This window comes from Thalassophryne amazonica, chromosome 9 (assembly GCF_902500255.1).
Source record: "Thalassophryne amazonica chromosome 9, fThaAma1.1, whole genome shotgun sequence".
Lineage (NCBI taxonomy): Eukaryota > Metazoa > Chordata > Actinopteri > Batrachoidiformes > Batrachoididae > Thalassophryne > Thalassophryne amazonica.
The window spans coordinates 70,599,320-70,605,391 of NC_047111.1; positions in this window are offsets into that span (position 1 = coordinate 70,599,320).

Below are 6,072 nucleotides of genomic sequence, written 5' to 3' on the forward strand. Positions count from 1 at the left end.
CAAGCATAATCTTCAATAAACAACAACAAAAAACAAGGTACAGGAGATAATTTGCAGGTGACGCCACGGATCACGTGATATGTGCTTACGCAGTCATATTGAAGGGCAACATCCACACTGCATTAATGGCAAATGATTGTACCTTATGTTATCAGGTGTGTATATTCACTTTATTTATGACAGTCTCACATATTATAAAAATAAACACCTGCCTTAAATAAATGGCGGGCATTATGTGCATTAAAAAGATTTCATTTGGTCGAGTCACTCTTTTAGTCTAAATCCACTTAATGCAATTTTTTCTGGATTATGATTTTGCTGGATTAATTTGTCCCTCAACAACCTCTTTTTTCTACAATCATCAACCTACAAATCAAAGGTAAGGTGTACAGTTTCCTCCATGAATTGTGGGTTATTTGACCATCATTCCCAACTCCATGTTGTGAAGTTGGTCATATTTGCGGACTTTTCTGCCAAACGTATGCGATCGGTAATCAAAATGTAATCAGTGTGTGCACTGCAAAACCTTTTAAAATATGACAGGAGAGAAAGGAGAGAAAATGTAAGTAATGTAATGTAAGTGACAAATCACAGGCTTTTGCAGTGTCTGATTTAGCAGGTGTGCATCAGACTGTGGGTGCTGTGTCTGAGCACAGTTTAAAAAAAATACATGGCCAGGCTTTTAATCATGGAAATACAGTATCCACTTTCCTTAAATCGGCGAGTGTCAGTGCTGAACTTTAATTTCATTTCATGTCCGGTACATGGGAGGGGTTTTTAATGGAAATGCATCACGACCGGATAGGACGTTTTGTCAGATGTGAGTGAAAATTCGTTATACAAAATCCGTTATATATGGTCTTTATTACATGGAAAACCATACAAAAGCATTGGGACTTCTGCTTTTTTGTGGTGAGTGTGAAAATCTGGTTTATACAATGATGGTTTAGGCGAGTTTTACTGTACTTACTCTGGCTTTTATTACAGAGATGTCATCAGTAACCCAACATTCTGCACCCATTCAGCTGAGAAGCTGAAGGCATCCAAACTTTTACATGACTTCAGGGCTTCTCCTGTGTAGGGTGATGGAGTGTTGGAAAAAAATCGATAAAACTGGTGAACGTTTTGCGCAAAATATTGTAGGGATCCACATTAATTCTCTGTATTTTCTGTAAATACTTGTTCTGATGTTCAGGATTGAGCACTTTTGCTACATCAGACACATTAGCTTGGCCGTCCACCGACGATCCAGCATCGGCCATGCTGTGGTGTACACAGAGCATGCCGTTCAGTATGGTTGCGTACACAAAACCGCGTGTTGTATGTGATGTCACTGCACATTGTTGATACTTACCTGACTTTTTGTTGCCAAGCCTAATGTTAAACATGTTTTACTGAGATGATTGTGTGCTTCTTACCCTGTGTGCTGCTATACAATGCTGCTGGAACCTCAATTTCCCTGAGGGAGTCTTCCCAAGGGATCAATATAGTTCTGTCTAATCTAATCTACCATGTTTCACCTTGATACAGTCTTTGTCAAGATATTGCAAACCCGGTGAGTCAGGCACTTCCTAGACATACTCATACCACCTTTCTATTGGTGCCATGACCTTCTGACCTTTGAGGACTTTAAAACTCAAGGTCATCACAGTTTAAATCAAACAGTTTAGAGTCAGTATGGATTCATCATGATGGATGGTGCATTATACAATTGAATTAATGTGGCTAAATTTTGGACAAAACCGATGTGGAGACCACGCAGAACCAATATTTTATGCCTTTACTGAATCACAAAGAATTAATTTGCAGAAATCTGTCTCAAACATACGGTATAATGCACAGCTGTTGCTCTCTCTGACTTCCTTTTTGTTTCAGTATTTTTAATAGGATTACCACCGTAAAATGCACAGCTTTGATCCGTGTAAAACAAAATGGGCTCATGTTGTTTTTATTACTCAAATTCCATTAAGAGAGATTTCATTTTTACAGTGAGCAGCATGTTCATTTTTGTCTTCCTCAGGGTTCCCAGCAGTGACAGACTGCAGACATTACTTCACAATTCTTGAGATCCAAGCATACAGTGGCAGCTGGGTGGGAATAGTCCTGATGTATTTGACAAGATTTATTTATTTATTGACAAGATATTTTTTTTATTATTTTACAATCTCAATAATTGGATTTGTCATCCATTCACAGGAATCTGAGAAGCTTTTGGGGATGTATATGTACATTTTAAGAGTCCTGCATATATGATGAAACATAATACAATTGTCTGGCACAAAAATATGCATTTGAATTTGAACAACCACATATAAAGTGATAATATCAGATATTATAAAGTGTAAAGATATCATAAAATTCCTCTTGCTTGCCTCTACTGGTGGTTGGCTCTCACTGTGGTATTGTATCACTTCCTGTTCCGGAGCACAGCGGTGTTTTTCTGTATCTGTTAGCTGTTTAATCTGCGCAGTTAGATTGATCTAGTTAACTAGATAATGATTTGTTTCACAGTGTAATCTTAACGGGCCTTAACTAAAGCACTCCCTCTGCTGAATCACCTCTAAATTATTTACACATTATTCACTTTGTGTGTTTTTAGGAATCCGCTAGCTTAGCGCAGCTACTAGCTCTTACCCGATTTAGCATAGCGGCTTCTCCTGTCTCTCCTGCACTTTTCTGCTCTGGGTGTGAAATGTTTAGTTATTCCTCGGCCTCCTTTAGCAGTAATGGTACTTGTAATAAGTGTAGCTTATTCGTAGCTTTGGAGGCCAAGCTGGGCGACCTGGAGACTCGGCTCCGCACCGTGGAAAATTCTACAGCTAGCCAGGCCCCTGTAGTCGGTGCGGACCAAGGTAGCTTAGCCGCCGTTAGTTCCCTTTCAGCAGATCCCGAGCAGCTGGGAAAGCAGGCCGACTGGGTGACTGTGAGGAGGAAGCGTAGCCCTAAACAGAAGCCCCGTGTACACCGCCAACCCGTTCACATTTCTAACCGTTTTTCCCCACTCGGCGACACACCCACCAAGGATCAAATTCTGGTTATTGGCGACTCTGTTTTGAGAAATGTGAAGTTAGCGACACCAGCAACCATAGTCAGTTGTCTTCCGGGGGCCAGAGCAGGCAACATTGAAGGAAATTTGAAACTGCTGGCTAAGGCTAAGCGTAAATTTGGTAAGATTGTAATTCACGTTGGCAGTAATGACACCCGGTTACGCCAATCGGAGGTCACTAAAATTAACATTGAATCGGTGTGTAACTGCAAAAACAATGTCGGACTCTGTAGTTTTCTCTGGGCCCCTCCCCAATCGGACCGGGAGTGACATGTTTAGCCGCATGTTCTCCTTGAATTGCTGGCTGTCTGAGTGGTGTCCAAAAAATGAGGTGAGCTTCATAGATAATTGGCAAAGCTTCTGGGGAAAACCTGGTCTTGTTAGGAGAGACGGCATCCATCCCACTTTGGATGAAGCAGCTCTCATTTCTAGAAATCTGGCCAATTTTCTTTAATCCTCCAAACCGTGACTATCCAGGGTTGGGACCAGGAAGCAGAGTTGTAGTCTTACACACCTCTCTGCAGCTTCTCTCCCCCTGCCATCCCCTCATTACCCCATCCCCGTAGAGACGGTGGCTGCTCCCAGACCACCAATAACCAGTAAAAATCTATTTAAGCATAAAAATTCAAAAAGAAAAAATAATATAGCACCTTCAACTGCACCACAGACTAAAACAGTTAAATGTGGTCTATTAAACATTAGGTCTCTCTTCTAAGTCCCTGTTAGTAAATGATATAATAATTGATCAACATATTGATTTATTCTGCCTTACAGAAACCTGGTTACAGCAGGATGAATATGTTAGTTTAAATGAGTCAACACCCCCGAGTCACACTAACTGCCAGAACGCTCGTAGCACGGGCCGAGGCGGAGGATTAGCAGCAATCTTCCATTCCAGCTTATTAATTAATCAAAAACCCAGACAGAGTTTTAATTCATTTGAAAGCTTGACTCTTAGTCTTGTCCATCCAAATTGGAAGTTCCAAAAACCAGTTTTATTTGTTATTATGTATCGTCCACCTGGTCGTTACTGTGAGTTTCTCTGTGAATTTTCAGACCTTTTGTCTGACTTAGTGCTTAGCTCAGATAAGATAATTATAGTGGGCGATTTTAACATCCACACAGATGCTGAGAATGACAGCCTCAACACTGCATTTAATCTATTATTAGACTCAATTGGCTTTGCTCAAAATGTGAATGAGTCCACCCACCACTTTAATCATATCTTAGATCTTGTTCTGACTTATGGTATGGAAATTGAAGACTTAACAGTATTCCCTGAAAATTCCCTTCTGTCTGATCATTTTTAATAACATTTACATTTACTCTGATGGACTACCCAGCAGTGGGGAATAAGTTTCATTACACTAGAAGTCTTTCAGAAAGCGCTGTAACTAGGTTTAAGGACATGATTCCTTCTTTATGTTCTCTAATGCCATATACCAACACAGTGCAGAGTAGCTACCTAAACTCTGTAAGTGAGATAGAGTATCTCGTCAATAGTTTTACATCCTCATTGAAGACAACTTTGGATGCTGTAGCTCCTCTGAAAAAGAGAGCTTTAAATCAGAAGTGCCTGACTCCGTGGTATAACTCACAAACTCGCAGCTTAAAGCAGATAACCCGTAAGTTGGAGAGGAAATGGCGTCTCACTAATTTAGAAGATCTTCACTTAGCCTGGAAAAAGAGTCTGTTGCTCTATAAAAAAGCCCTCCGTAAAGCTAGGACATCTTACTACTCATCACTAATTGAAGAAAATAAGAACAACCTCAGGTTTCTTTTCAGCACTGTAGCCAGGCTGACAAAGAGTCAGAGCTCTATTGAGCCGAGTATTCCTTTAACTTTAACTAGTAATGACTTCATGACTTTCTTTGCTAATAAAATTTTAACTATTAGAGAAAAAATTACTCATAACCATCCCAAAGACGTATCGTTATATTTGGCTGCTTTCAGTGATGCAGGTATTTGGTTAGACTCTTTCTCTCCGATTGTTCTGTCTGAGTTATTTTCATTAGTTACTTCCTCCAAACCATCAACATGTCTATTAGGCCCCATTCCTACCAGGCTGCTCAAGGAAGCCCTACCATTAATTAATGCTTCCATCTTAAATATGATCAATCTATCTTTATTAGTTGGCTATGTACCACAGGCTTTTAAGGTGGCAGTAATTAAACCATTACTTAAAAAGCCATCACTTGACCCAGCTATCTTAGCTAATTATAGGCCAATCTCCAACCTTCCTTTTCTCTCAAACATTGTTGAAAGGGTAGTTGTAAAACAGCTAACTGATCATCTGCAGAGGAATGGTCTATTTGAAGAGTTTCAGTCAGGTTTTAGAATTCATCATAGTACAGAAACAGCATTAGTGAAGGTTACAAATGATCTTCTTATGGCCTCAGACAGTGGACTCATCTCTGTGCTTGTTCTGTTAGACCTCAGTGCTGCTTTTGATACTGTTGACCATAAAATTTTATTACAGAGATTAGAGCATGCCATAGGTATTAAAGGCACTGCGCTGCAGTGGTTTGAATCATATTTATCTAATAGATTACAATTTATTCATGTAAATGGGGAATCTTCTTCACAGACTAAGGTTAATTATGGAGTTCCACAAGGTTCTGTGCTAGGACCAATTTTATTCACTTTATACATGTTTCCCTTAGGCAGTATTATTAGACGGCATTGCTTAAATTTTCATTGTTGACATGGAAGACATGGATGACCTCTAATTTCCTGCTTTTAAACTCAGATAAAACTGAAGTTATTGTACTTGGCCCCACAAATCTTAGAAACATGGTGTCTAACCAGATCCTTACTCTGGATAGCATTACCCTGACCTCTAGTAATACTGTGAGAAATCTTGGAGTCATTTTTGATCAGGATATGTCATTCAATGCGCATATTAAACAAATATGTAGGACTGCTTTTTTGCATTTGCGCAATATCTCTAAAATTAGAAAGGTCTTGTCTCAGAGTGATGCTGAAAAACTAATTCATGCATTTATTTCCTGTAGGCTGGACTATTG